This window comes from Bufo gargarizans, chromosome 3, assembly GCF_014858855.1.
Source record: "Bufo gargarizans isolate SCDJY-AF-19 chromosome 3, ASM1485885v1, whole genome shotgun sequence".
NCBI classification, from domain to species: Eukaryota; Metazoa; Chordata; class Amphibia; order Anura; family Bufonidae; genus Bufo; species Bufo gargarizans.
In genome coordinates, this window is record NC_058082.1 from 332,347,206 (window position 1) to 332,362,636 (window position 15,431).

Sequence of the window (15,431 nt, forward strand, 5' to 3'; positions counted from 1 at the left end):
AACAGTCCATTGGCATATATTTAGGCCCAGCACCCAGGCAGAGGAGGGAGGTCCCGTAACAGAGAATCTGTCTTCATGTCAGCAGAGAATTAGTCTGCATGTCATAGCAGAGAATGAGGCTTCACGTCAGCCACCACTGCAACAGTCCATTGGCATATATTTAGGCCCAGCACACACACAGGCAGAGGAGAGAGGTCCCGTAACAGAGAATCTGTCTTCATGTCAGCAGAGAATTAGTCTGCATGTCATAGCAGAGAATGAGGCTTCACGTCAGCCACCACTGCAACAGTCCATTGGCATATATTTAGGCCCAGCACCCAGGCAGAGGAGGGAGGTCCCGTAACAGAGAATCTGTCTTCATGTCAGCAGAGAATTAGTCTGCATGTCATAGCAGAGAATGAGGCTTCACGTCAGCCACCACTGCAACAGTCCATTGGCATATATTTAGGCCCAGCACACACACAGGCAGAGGAGAGAGGTCCCGTAACAGAGAATCTGGCTTCATGTCAGCAGAGAATCAGTCTGCATGTCATAGCAGAGAATGAGGCTTCACGTCAGCCACCACTGCAACAGTCCATTGGCATATATTTAGGCCCAGCACACACACAGGCAGAGGAGAGAGGTCCCGTAACAGAGGATCTGGCTTCATGTCAGCAGAGAATCAGTCTGCATGTCATAGCAGAGAATCAGGCTTCACGTCAGCCACCACTGCAACAGTCCATTGTCATAAATTTAGGCCCAGCACCCAGGCAGAGGAGAGAGGTCCCGTAACAGAGGATCTGGCTTCATGTCAGCAGAGAATCAGTCTGCATGTCATAGCAGAGAATGAGGCTTCACGTCACCCACCACTGCAACAGTCCATTGGCATATATTTAGGCCTAGCACACAGGCAGAGCAGAGAGGTCCCGTAACAGACGATCTGGCTTCATGTCAGCAGAGAATCAGTCTGCATGTCATAGCAGAGAATGAGGCTTCACGTCACCCACCACTGCAACAGTCCATTGGCATATATTTAGGCCTAGCACACAAGCAGAGCAGAGAGGTCCCGTAACAGACAATCTGGCTTCATGTCAGCAGAGAATCAGTCTGCATGTCATAGCAGAGAATCAGGCTTCACGTCAGCCACCACTGCAACAGTCCATTGTCATAAATTTAGGCCCAGCACCCAGGCAGAGGAGAGAGGTCCCGTAACAGACAATCTGGCTTCATGTCAGCAGAGAATTAGTCTGCATGTCATAGCAGAGAATCAGGCTTCATGTCAGCCACCACTGCAACAGTCCATTGGCATATATTTAGGCCTAGCACACAGGCAGAGGAGAGGTTCATTCAACTTTGGGTAGCCTCGCAATATAATGGTAAAATGAAAATAAAAATAGGATTGAATGAGGAAGTGCCCTGGAGTCCAATAATATATGGTTATGGGGAGATAGTTAATGTCTAATCTGGACAAGGGACGGACAGGTCCTGTGGGATCCATGCCTGGTTCATTTTTATGAACGTCAGCTTGTCCACATTGGCTGTAGACAGGCGGCTGCGTTTGTCTGTAATGACGCCCCCTGCCGTGCTGAATACACGTTCAGACAAAACGCTGGCTGCCGGGCAGGCCAGCACCTCCAAGGCATAAAAGGCTAGCTCTGGCCACGTGGACAATTTAGAGACCCAGAAGTTGAATGGGGCCGAACCATCAGTCAGTACGTGGAGGGGTGTGCACACGTACTGTTCCACCATGTTAGTGAAATGTTGCCTCCTGCTAACACGTTGCGTATCAGGTGGTGGTGCAGTTAGCTGTGGCGTGTTGACAAAAGTTTTCCACATCTCTGCCATGCTAACCCTGCCCTCAGAGGAGCTGGCCGTGACACAGCTGCCTTGGCGACCTCTTGCTCCTCCTCTGCCTTGGCCTTGGGCTTCCACTTGTTCCCCTGTGACATTTGGGAATGCTCTCAGTAGCGCGTCTACCAACGTGCGCTTGTACTCGCGCATCTTCCTATCACGCTCCAGTGCAGGAAGTAAGGTGGGCACATTGTCTTTGTAGCGTGGATCCAGCAGGGTGGCAACCCAGTAGTCCGCACAGGTTAAAATGTGGGCAACTCTGCTGTCGTTGCGCAGGCACTGCAGCATGTAGTCGCTCATGTGTGCCAGGCTGCCCAGGGATAAGGACAAGCTGTCCTCTGTGGGAGGCGTATCGTCATCGCCCTGCCTTTCCCCCCAGCCACGCACCAGTGATGGACCCGAGCTGCGTTGGGTGCCACCCCGCTGTGACCATGCTTCATCCTCATCCTCCTCCACCTCCTCCTCATCCTCGTCCTCCTCGTCCTCCAGTAGTGGGCCCTGGCTGGCCACATTTGTACCTGGCCTCTGCTGTTGCCAAAAACCTCCCTCTGAGTCACTTCGAAGAGACTGGCCTGAAAGTGCTAAAAATGACCCCTCTTCCTCCTCCTCCTCCTCCTCCTCCTGGGCCACCTCCTCTTCCATCATCGCCCTAAGTGTTTTCTCAAGGAGACATAGAAGTGGTATTGTAACGCTGATAACGGTGTCATCGCCACTGGCCATGTTGGTGGAGTACTCGAAACAGCGCAACAGGGCACACAGGTCTCGCATGGAGGCCCAGTCATTGGTGGTGAAGTGGTGCTGTTCTGTAGTGCGACTGACCCGTGCGTGCTGCAGCTGAAACTCCACTATGGCCTGCTGCTGCTCGCACAGTCTGTCCAGCATGTGCAAGGTGGAGTTCCACCTGGTGGGCACGTCGCATATGAGGCGGTGAGCGGGAAGGCCGAAGTTACGCTGTAGCGCAGACAGGCGAGCAGCAGCAGGATGTGAACGCCGGAAGCGCGAACAGACGGCCCGCACTTTATGCAGCAGCTCTGACATGTCGGGGTAGTTGTGAATGAACTTCTGCACCACCAAATTCAGCACATGCGCCAAGCAAGGGATGTGCGTCAAATTGGCTAGTCCCAGAGCTGCAACGAGATTTCGCCCATTATCACACACCACCAGGCCGGGCTTGAGGCTCACCGGCAGCAACCACTCGTCGGTCTGTTGTTCTATACCCCGCCACAACTCCTGTGCGGTGTGGGGCCTGTCCCCCAAACATATGAGTTTCAGAATGGCCTGCTGACGTTTACCCCGGGCTGTGCTGAAGTTGGTGGTGAAGGTGTGTGGCTGACTGGATGAGCAGGTGGAAGAAGAGGAGGAGGAAGCCGAGAAGGAGGAGGTGGCAACAGGAGGCAAAGAATGTTGCCCTGCGATCCTTGGCGGCGGAAGGACGTGCGCCAAACAGCTCTCCGCCTGGGGCCCAGCTGCCACTACATTTACCCAGTGTGCAGTTAGGGAGATATAGCGTCCCTGGCCGTGCTTACTGGTCCACGTATCTGTGGTTAGGTGGACCTTGCCACAGATGGCGTTGCGCAGTGCACACTTGATTTTATCGGATACTTGGTTGTGCAGGGAAGGCACGGCTCTCTTGGAGAAGTAGTGCCGGCTGGGAACAACATACTGTGGGACAGCAAGCGACATGAGCTGTTTGAAGCTGTCTGTGTCCACCAGCCTAAATGACAGCATTTCATAGGCCAGTAGTTTAGAAATGCTGGCATTCAGGGCCAGGGATCGAGGGTGGCTAGGTGGGAATTTACGCTTTCTATCAAATGTTTGTGAGATGGAGAGCTGAACGCTGGCGTGTGACATGGTTGAGACGCTTGGTGACGGAGGTGGTGGTGGTGGTGTTGGTGGTACATCTCCTGTTTGCTGGGCGGCAGGTGCCAACGTTCCTCCAGAGGCGGAGGAAGAGGCCGAGGCGGCAGCAGCAGAATAGGCCGAGGCGGCAGCAGCAGAAGAGGTAGCAGGGGGAGCCTGAGTGACTTCCTTGGTTTTAAGGTGTTTACTCCACTGCAGTTCATGCTTTGCATGCAGGTGCCTGGTCATGCAGGTTGTGCTCAGGTTCAGAACGTTAATGCCTCGCTTCAGGCTCTGATGGCACAGCGTGCAAACCACTCGGGTCTTGTCGTCAGCACATTGTTTGAAGAAGTGCCATGCCAGGGAACTCCTTGAAGCTGCCTTTGGGGTGCTCGGTCCCAGATGGCGGCGGTCAGTAGCAGGCGGAGTCTCTTGGCGGCGGGTGTTCTGCTTTTGCCCACTGCTCCCTCTTTTGCTACGCTGTTGGCTCGGTCTCACCACTGCCTCTTCCTCCGAACTGTGAAAGTCAGTGGCACGACCTTCATTCCATGTGGGGTGTAGGACCTCATCGTCCCCTGCATCGTCTTCCACCCAGTCTTGATCCCTGACCTCCTGTTCAGTCTGCACACTGCAGAAAGACGCAGCAGTTGGCACCTGTGTTTCGTCATCATCAGAGACATGCTGAGGTGGTATTCCCATGTCCTCATCATCAGGAAACATAAGTGGTTGTGCGTCAGTGCATTCTATGTCTTTCACCGCTGGGGAAGGGCTAGGTGGATGCCCTTGGGAAACCCTGCCAGCGGAGTCTTCAAACAGCATAAGAGACTGCTGCATAACTTGAGGCTGAGACAGTTTCCCTGGTATGCATGGGGGTGATGTGACAGACTGATGGGGTTGGTTTTCAGGCGCCATCTGTGCGCTTTCTGCAGAAGACTGGGTGGGAGATAATGTGAACGTGCTGGATCCACTGTCGGCCACCCAATTGACTAATGCCTGTACCTGCTCAGGCCTTACCATCCTTAGAACGGCATTGGGCCCCACCATATATCGCTGTAAATTCTGGCGGCTACTGGGACCTGAGGTAGTTGGTACACTAGGACGTGTGGATGTGGCAGAACGGCCACGTCCTCTCCCAGCACCAGAGGGTCCACTAACACCACCACGACCATGTCCACGTCCGCGTCCCTTACTAGATGTTTTTCTCATTGTTATGGTTCACCACAACAACAAATATATTATTTGGCCCAATGTATTGTATTCAAATTCAGCGGGATATAAATTTGAGGCCTAGTATTTAGGCGCTGGGTGACCGGTATGGATTTAGTGACAGAATTAGACTTGGAAATGCACAGAAGCGTGTGTGTGAAGTTATTCTGAATGACCCTATGTGCACCTTCAATATGATCTACCCTTTTAGGGATAGATTTCAAATAGCTCTGATATAGCAGAAACGACTAAATTATGAAATTGCTAAATTGGGAATTGTATTTCAACCCAGAACAAAAAATGTGCTTTGACGGACACTAAATAACTTTCCCAGCCACAACAGGACAGCGGTAACGAGAGATTTAGCGGGATATAAATTTGAGGCCTAGTATTTAGGCGCTGGGTGACAGGTATGGGTTTAGTGACAGAATTAGATTTGGAAATGCACAGTAGCGGGTGTGTGAAGTTATTCTGAATGACCCTATGTGCACCTTGAATATTATATACCCTTTTAGGGATAGATTTCAAATAGCTCTGATATAGCAGAAACCACTAAATTATGAAATTGCTAAATTGGGAATTGTATTTCAACCCAGAACAAGAAATGTGCTTGAACGGACACTAAATAACTCGCCCAGCTACAGCACTAGGGACAGATTTAGCTGGATATAAATTTGAGGCCTAGTATTTAGGCGCTGGGTGACCGGTATGGATTTAGTGACAGAATTAGACTTGGAAATGCACAGAAGCGTGTGTGTGAAGTTATTCTGAATGACCCTATGTGCACCTTGAATATTATATACCCTTTTAGGGATAGATTTCAAATAGCTCTGATATAGCAGAAACCACTAAATTATGAAATTGCTAAATTGGGAATTGTATTTCAACCCAGAACAAGAAATGTGCTTGAACGGACACTAAATAACTCGCCCAGCTACAGCACTAAGGACAGATTTAGCGGGATATAAATTTGAGGCCTAGTATTTAGGCGCTGGGTGACAGGTATGGGTTTAGTGCCAGAATTAGACTTGGAAATACACAGTAGCGGGTGTGTGTGAAGTTATTCTGAATGACCCAATGTGCACCTTGAATATTATATACCCTTTTAGGGATAGATTTCAAATAGCTCTGATATAGCAGAAACCACTAAATTATGAAATTGCTAAATTGGGAATTGTATTTCAACCCAGAACAAGAAATGTGCTTGAACGGACACTAAATAACTCGCCCAGCTACAGCACTAAGGACAGATTTAGCGGGATATAAATTTGAGACCTAGTATTTAGGCGCTGGGTGACAGGTATGGGTTTAGTGCCAGAATTAGACTTGGAAATACACAGTAGCGGGTGTGTGTGAAGTTATTCTGAATGACCCAATGTGCACCTTGAATATTATATACCCTTTTAGGGATAGATTTCAAATAGCTCTGATATAGCAGAAACCACTAAATTATGAAATTGCTAAATTGGGAATTGTATTTCAACCCAGAACAAGAAATGTGCTTGAACGGACACTAAATAACTCGCCCAGCTACAGCACTAAGGACAGATTTAGCGGGATATAAATTTGAGGCCTAGTATTTAGGCGCTGGGTGACAGGTATGGGTTTAGTGCCAGAATTAGACTTGGAAATACACAGTAGCGGGTGTGTGTGAAGTTATTCTGAATGACCCAATGTGCACCTTGAATATTATATACCCTTTTAGGGATAGATTTCAAATAGCTCTGATATAGCAGAAACCACTAAATTATGAAATTGCTAAATTGGGAATTGTATTTCAACCCAGAACAAGAAATGTGCTTGAACGGACACTAAATAACTCGCCCAGCTACAGCACTAAGGACAGATTTAGCGGGATATAAATTTGAGGCCTAGTATTTAGGCGCTGGGTGACAGGTATGGGTTTAGTGCCAGAATTAGACTTGGAAATACACAGTAGCGGGTGTGTGTGAAGTTATTCTGAATGACCCAATGTGCACCTTGAATATTATATACCCTTTTAGGGATAGATTTCAAATAGCTCTGATATAGCAGAAACCACTAAATTATGAAATTGCTAAATTGGGAATTGTATTTCAACCCAGAACAAGAAATGTGCTTGAACGGACACTAAATAACTCGCCCAGCTACAGCACTAGGGACAGATTTAGCTGGATATAAATTTGAGGCCTAGTATTTAGGCGCTGGGTGACCGGTATGGATTTAGTGACAGAATTAGACTTGGAAATGCACAGAAGCGTGTGTGTGAAGTTATTCTGAATGACCCTATGTGCACCTTGAATATTATATACCCTTTTAGGGATAGATTTCAAATAGCTCTGATATAGCAGAAACCACTAAATTATGAAATTGCTAAATTGGGAATTGTATTTCAACCCAGAACAAGAAATGTGCTTGAACGGACACTAAATAACTCGCCCAGCTACAGCACTAAGGACAGATTTAGCGGGATATAAATTTGAGGCCTAGTATTTAGGCGCTGGGTGACAGGTATGGGTTTAGTGCCAGAATTAGACTTGGAAATACACAGTAGCGGGTGTGTGTGAAGTTATTCTGAATGACCCAATGTGCACCTTGAATATTATATACCCTTTTAGGGATAGATTTCAAATAGCTCTGATATAGCAGAAACCACTAAATTATGAAATTGCTAAATTGGGAATTGTATTTCAACCCAGAACAAGAAATGTGCTTGAACGGACACTAAATAACTCGCCCAGCTACAGCACTAAGGACAGATTTAGCGGGATATAAATTTGAGACCTAGTATTTAGGCGCTGGGTGACAGGTATGGGTTTAGTGCCAGAATTAGACTTGGAAATACACAGTAGCAGGTGTGTGTGAAGTTATTCTGAATGACCCAATGTGCACCTTGAATATTATATACCCTTTTAGGGATAGATTTCAAATAGCTCTGATATAGCAGAAACCACTAAATTATGAAATTGCTAAATTGGGAATTGTATTTCAACCCAGAACAAGAAATGTGCTTGAACGGACACTAAATAACTCGCCCAGCTACAGCACTAAGGACAGATTTAGCGGGATATAAATTTGAGGCCTAGTATTTAGGCGCTGGGTGACAGGTATGGGTTTAGTGCCAGAATTAGACTTGGAAATACACAGTAGCGGGTGTGTGTGAAGTTATTCTGAATGACCCAATGTGCACCTTGAATATTATATACCCTTTTAGGGATAGATTTCAAATAGCTCTGATATAGCAGAAACCACTAAATTATGAAATTGCTAAATTGGGAATTGTATTTCAACCCAGAACAAGAAATGTGCTTGAACGGACACTAAATAACTCGCCCAGCTACAGCACTAAGGACAGATTTAGCGGGATATAAATTTGAGACCTAGTATTTAGGCGCTGGGTGACAGGTATGGGTTTAGTGCCAGAATTAGACTTGGAAATACACAGTAGCGGGTGTGTGTGAAGTTATTCTGAATGACCCAATGTGCACCTTGAATATTATATACCCTTTTAGGGATAGATTTCAAATAGCTCTGATATAGCAGAAACCACTAAATTATGAAATTGCTAAATTGGGAATTGTATTTCAACCCAGAACAAGAAATGTGCTTGAACGGACACTAAATAACTCGCCCAGCTACAGCACTAAGGACAGATTTAGCGGGATATAAATTTGAGGCCTAGTATTTAGGCGCTGGGTGACAGGTATGGGTTTAGTGCCAGAATTAGACTTGGAAATACACAGTAGCGGGTGTGTGTGAAGTTATTCTGAATGACCCAATGTGCACCTTGAATATTATATACCCTTTTAGGGATAGATTTCAAATAGCTCTGATATAGCAGAAACCACTAAATTATGAAATTGCTAAATTGGGAATTGTATTTCAACCCAGAACAAGAAATGTGCTTGAACGGACACTAAATAACTCGCCCAGCTACAGCACTAAGGACAGATTTAGCGGGATATAAATTTGAGGCCTAGTATTTAGGCGCTGGGTGACAGGTATGGGTTTAGTGCCAGAATTAGACTTGGAAATACACAGTAGCGGGTGTGTGTGAAGTTATTCTGAATGACCCAATGTGCACCTTGAATATTATATACCCTTTTAGGGATAGATTTCAAATAGCTCTGATATAGCAGAAACCACTAAATTATGAAATTGCTAAATTGGGAATTGTATTTCAACCCAGAACAAGAAATGTGCTTGAACGGACACTAAATAACTCGCCCAGCTACAGCACTAAGGACAGATTTAGCGGGATATAAAGTTGAGGCCTAGTATTTAGGCGCTGGGTGACAGGTATGGGTTTAGTGCCAGAATTAGACTTGGAAATACACAGTAGCGGGTGTGTGTGAAGTTATTCTGAATGACCCAATGTGCACCTTGAATATTATATACCCTTTTAGGGATAGATTTCAAATAGCTCTGATATAGCAGAAACCACTAAATTATGAAATTGCTAAATTGGGAATTGTATTTCAACCCAGAACAAGAAATGTGCTTGAACGGACACTAAATAACTCGCCCAGCTACAGCACTAAGGACAGATTTAGCGGGATATAAATTTGAGGCCTAGTATTTAGGCGCTGGGTGACAGGTATGGGTTTAGTGCCAGAATTAGACTTGGAAATACACAGTAGCGGGTGTGTGTGAAGTTATTCTGAATGACCCAATGTGCACCTTGAATATTATATACCCTTTTAGGGATAGATTTCAAATAGCTCTGATATAGCAGAAACCACTAAATTATGAAATTGCTAAATTGGGAATTGTATTTCAACCCAGAACAAGAAATGTGCTTGAACGGACACTAAATAACTCGCCCAGCTACAGCACTAGGGACAGATTTAGCTGGATATAAATTTGAGGCCTAGTATTTAGGCGCTGCGTGACAGGTATGGGTTTAGTGACAGAATTAGACTTGGAAATACACAGTAGCGGGTGTGTGTGAAGTTATTCTGAATGACCCAATGTGCACCTTGAATATTATATACCCTTTTAGGGATAGATTTCAAATAGCTCTGATATAGCAGAAACCACTAAATTATGAAATTGCTAAATTGGGAATTGTATTTCAACCCAGAACAAGAAATGTGCTTGAACGGACACTAAATAACTCGCCCAGCTACAGCACTAGGGACAGATTTAGCTGGATATAAATTTGAGGCCTAGTATTTAGGCGCTGGGTGACCGGTATGGATTTAGTGACAGAATTAGACTGGGATATGGCCAAAAAATAAACAGACTATTGCTGGTTAAATGCACTTGGTGTGACAGCTTCACCCTGATGTAGGCTTTAGCCAAAAAACAACCACACCATTGAGGGTTAAATGCACTTGGTGACAGGCGCAGCTTGCCCCTGATTTAGTATATGGCCAAAAAATGAACAGACTATTGCTGGTTAAATGCACTTGGTGTGACAGCTTCACCCTGATGTAGGCTTTAGCCAAAAAACAACCACACCATTGAGGGTTAAATGCACTTGGTGACAGGCGCAGCTTGCCCCTGATTTTGTATATGGCCAAAAAATGAACAGACTATTGCTGGTTAAATGCACTTGGTGTGACAGCTTCACCCTGATGTAGGCTTTAGCCAAAAAACAACCACACCATTGAGGGTTAAATGCACTTGGTCGCAGCTTGTGCTGGCGCACCACAAGACACAAAATGGCCGCCGATCACCCCAGAAAAATGTGACTGACAAACGGTCTGTGCAGCCTAAAAACAGTGAGCAATTGAGGATCAGCAGCTCAATGATCCACAGCTGCAGATCGATCAGTTAATCAAGTCCTTTGGAGGAGTTAATCTGCCTAATCTCGCCCTACTGTCGCAGCCGCAACCTCTCCCTACGCTAATCAGAGCAGAGTGACGGGCGGCGCTATGTGACTCCAGCTTAAATAGAGGCTGGGTCACATGGTGCTCTGGCCAATCACAGCCATGCCAATAGTAGGCATGGCTGTGATGGCCTCTTGGGGCAAGTAGTATGACGCTTGTTGATTGGCTGCTTTGCAGCCTTTCAAAAAGCGCCAAGAAAGCGTCACAAAAGCGCGAAGAAAGCGACGAACACCGAACCCGAACCCGGACTTTTACGCTCATCCCTACTTACTAGTCATGTCTGTTAAAGGTTTAACCACAGTTGAATAGTTCAAGAACTTACAGTAGTAGTTGGTGAATCCCCAAATCCGCATAAGTGCTTTCAGATTTTCGGGTCGATCCCAGTCCAACATCACACAGACTTTCTTGGGATCCATACGAAAACCTGAGGGTGAGAGCAGGTAACCCAGGAATTTCACTTCCTGAAAAGCAAAAACACATTTTTCCATCTTCGCATACAGTTTATTCTTTCTTAGGATCTGTAACATCTGTCTTACATGATTCTTATGAGACTCCAAGTCTGGAGAATTAATTAGTATGTCATCCAGATATACAACAAATCTCCCCACCAGATGAAATATATAATTGATAAAGTGTTGAAAAACCGCTGGAGCGTTGTTTAAACCAAAGGGCATGACCAGGTTTCAAAATGACCCTCAGGGGTATTAAATGCGGTCTTTCATTCATCCCCCTCCCTGATCCTTACCAGATTATATGCCCCTCTCAGATCCAATTTAGAGAACACCTTGGCACTGACAATCTGACTAAACAAATTTTGAATCAAAGCAAGAGGGTAAGGATCACGGACGGAAATACGGTTGAGCTCACGGAAGTCCAGACATGTTCTAAGGGTACCATCTTTTTATGCCGCCACTGGGGATTTGGATGGTCTGATATGACCCTTCGCCAAGCTCTCGCTGATATACTCTCGCAAAGCCTTTCTTTCGGGCTCCGAAAGATTATACAACTGAGATTTGGGCAGTTTAGCTCCAGGAATAAGATGAGTTGGCCCACAAGCAACTTAAGCAGGGAAGAATCATGGCCTTAGATGGGAAAAGATGGCAAATATCCTAAAAACTAATATATAGCACTATATCTAATATATTTGCTTTTTAGAATATTCGTCTTTTTTTCATTCTGTACAGTTGTTCCACTTTGGCATACTTCTCCTCGACAAGCGTCCCCGTCACCATGGCAACGCCTGGTGGTTAGAATATATTATCGGATCTGAGTTTTCATCATCTCACTGCAGGGAGGAATCGTGTTCAGATGGGGGAAAAAATGAAGAATTTTCACTATAATGAATATATAGCACTATATTCGAAATATTCGCAAATTCTCGAAGTTGAGATATTTGAGATAAAAATTTGCTTTGCAGTAGAACACAAGAGCATACCGATGTGTTCGGCCAGAGTACTTGGTGCTCGATCAACACTAGTACCAAATATTAATGAAATGTATGCATGTATGGCAGAAAGTAATAAAAATGCTATTAAACATTCTCTTTCTCTCTCTCTCACTCTCTCTCTCTCTCTATATCTCTCTTTTTCTCTTATTATTCTGGCATTTGGCAAATAATAATAATTATGGTAATACTAACTGACCAAGAACATGAAAGGTTTAGGTGTAATGCGTGAGGTGAACGCATTGCACCCGCACTGAATCCAAACCCATTTATTTCTATGGGGCTGTGCACATGAGCGGTGATTTTTATGCATCCCTTGTGCGTTGTATGAAAATTGCAGTATGCTCTATATTGTGCATTTTTTCACGCAACTCAGGCCCCATACAAGTGAATGGGGCTGGGTGAAAATCGCAAGCATCCGCAAGCAAGTGCGGATGCGGTGAGATTTTCATGCATAGTTGCTAGGACGAAAGTCTATTCACTGTATTATTTTCCCTTATAACATGGTTAGCATTCTTTAATACAGAATGCTTAGTAGAAGGTCAATTGAGGGTTACAAAAAAATATAATAATTAACTCACCTCCTCAAATTGATCGCATAGCTGCCGGTCTTCTGTTATTTCTTCAGGACCTGTCAAAGGACCTGTGGTGACATCACTGTGCTCATGATGACCATGATGGACCATGTGATGAGCTCAGTGACGTCACCACAGGTCCTTTGACAGGTCCTGAAGAAAGAACAGAAGACCGGCAGCTACGCGATCAATTGTAGGCGAGTTAATTAATTTTATTTGTAATTTTTTTTAACCCTTAATTGACTTTCTACTAAGCATTCTGTATTAAGGAATGCTATTATTTTCACTTATAACAATGTTATCAGGGAAAATAATACAATTTACAGAATACTGAACCCAAACCCAAACTTCTGTGAAGAAGTCTGGGTTCGGGTCTGGATACCAAACATGCCGATTTTTCTCACGCGCGTGCAAAACGCATTAAAACGCTTTGCACTCGCGGAAAAAAATTGTGCCTGTTCCCGCAACGCACCCACATCATTTCCCGCAACGCACCCGCAACACCTGTGTGAAACCAGCCTTATTCTGATTTCATGTCAGATATTGAGAAAAACATGCATATGTTTTTTGATATAGTGTATATAAACTTCTGGTTTCAACTTTATTATTTGGCTAGTTTTCGGTAATCTGTCATTGATTGTCGATAAAAGAATAATTCTTGTGGTAAACTTTTTTAGTATTTTTTACAAAGAGGTCAGAAAACATAGTTGGGGCAGTTCATTAATATAGTTTTTTACACTATACGGTTCCACTAACTGGGGCTTCCTAGTACAAATGCCTAGTACAAATGATAGTTTTGCTAGGGCTGTGTTGGTCTATTTAGATCCAGCATCAGCCTCCTGGAACCAGAAGGTTAAAGAGGTTGGTCGAGTTATGTAAAATATTTGGACTTAGTATTAACCAATAGGCCTGACAGAACAACAGACATGCAGGTTGGGAGACACCTGGGAAATAGTGACCATAAAGTAATAACCTTCCAATTATAATTCAAAAGAGCGTTTCTACACGGAGGAACAAAAATACCAAACTTAAAAAAAGCAAAATTTAGAGGCCATAGGCCTAAATAACTGGGACAAAGTCCTCAAAAATAAAAATACAGCCACAAAATGGGATATCTTTAAAAGCATCCTAAAATCTCATTGTGAGAGGTATGGGAATAAAAGGTTAAGGAACAAAAAGAAACCAATGTGGATAAACAGAACTGTAAAGAAAGCAATAAATGACAAAAAGAAAGCATATAAAACACTAAAACAGGAGGGCAGCACGGAAGCACTGAAAAACTATAAGGAAAAAAATAGAACATGTAAAAAACAAATAAAAGCGGCCAAACTAGAGACCGAGAGATTAATTGCCAAAGAGAGTAAAACTAACCCTAAAAGGTTCTTCAATTATATAAATGTTAAAAAGTATAAATCTGAAGGTGTCGGCCCTTAAAAGAGTAATGAGGGGGGAGTCGCAGAGAGCGACGAGGAGAAAGCAAAGCTGTTAAATATTTTTTTCTCCAATGTATTCACTGAGGAAAATAAACTGTCAGATGAAATGCTGAATGTAAAAATAAATTCCCCATTAAAAGTGTCCTGTCTGACCCAGGAAGAAGTACAACAGCGACTTAAAAAGATTAAAATAGACAAATCACCAGGACCGGATAGCATACACCCCCGTATCCTAAGGGAATTAAGTAATGTCATAGCCAGACCCTTATTTCTGATATTTGCAGACTCTATGCGGACAGGGAATGTCCCACAGGATTGGCGCATGGCAAATGTGGTGCCAATATTCAAAAAGGGTCCAAAAACAGAGCCTGGAAACTATAGGCCGGTAAGTTTAACATCTGTCGTGGGTAAACTGTTTGAAGGTTTTCTGAGAGATGCTATGTTAGAGCATCTCAACGGAAATAAGCAAATAACGCCATATCAGCATGGCTTCATGAGGGATCGGTCATGCCAAACTAATTTAATCAGTTTCTATGAGGAGGTAAGTTCTAGACTTGACAGCGGCGAATCAATGGATGTTGTATATCTGGACTTCTCCGAAGCATTTAAAACTGTACCACATAAAAGGTTAGTATATAAAATGAGAATGCTCGGACTGGGAGAAAACGTCTGTATGTGGGTAAGTAACTGGCTGAGGGATAGAAAACAGAGGGTGGTTATCAGTGGTACACACTCAGATTGGGTCACTATCACTAGTGGAGTACCTCAGGGGTCAGTATTGGGCCCTATTCCCTTCAATATATTTATTAATGATCTTGTAGAAGGCTTGCATAGTAAAATATAAATTTTCGCAGATGACACTAAACTGTGTAAAGTAATCAACACTGAAGAGGACAGTATACTACTACAGAGCGATCTGGATAGACTGGAGGCTTGGGCAGATAAGTGGCAGATGAGGTTTAACACTGACAAATGTAAAGTTATGCACATGGGAAGGAATAATGCAAGTCACTCGTACATACTAAATGGTAAAACACTCAGTAACACTGACATGGAAAAAGATCTAGGAATTTTGATAAACATCAAACTAAGCTGCATAAAACTGTGTCATGCAGCTGCTGCCAAGGCCAATAAGGCCAATAAGATAATGGGTTGCATCAAAAGGGGCATAGATGCCCTTGATAAGAACATAGTCCTACCACTTTACAAATCACTAGTCAGACCACACATGGAGTACTGTATACAGTTCTGGGCTCCTGTGAACAAGGCAGACATAGCATAGCTGGAGAGG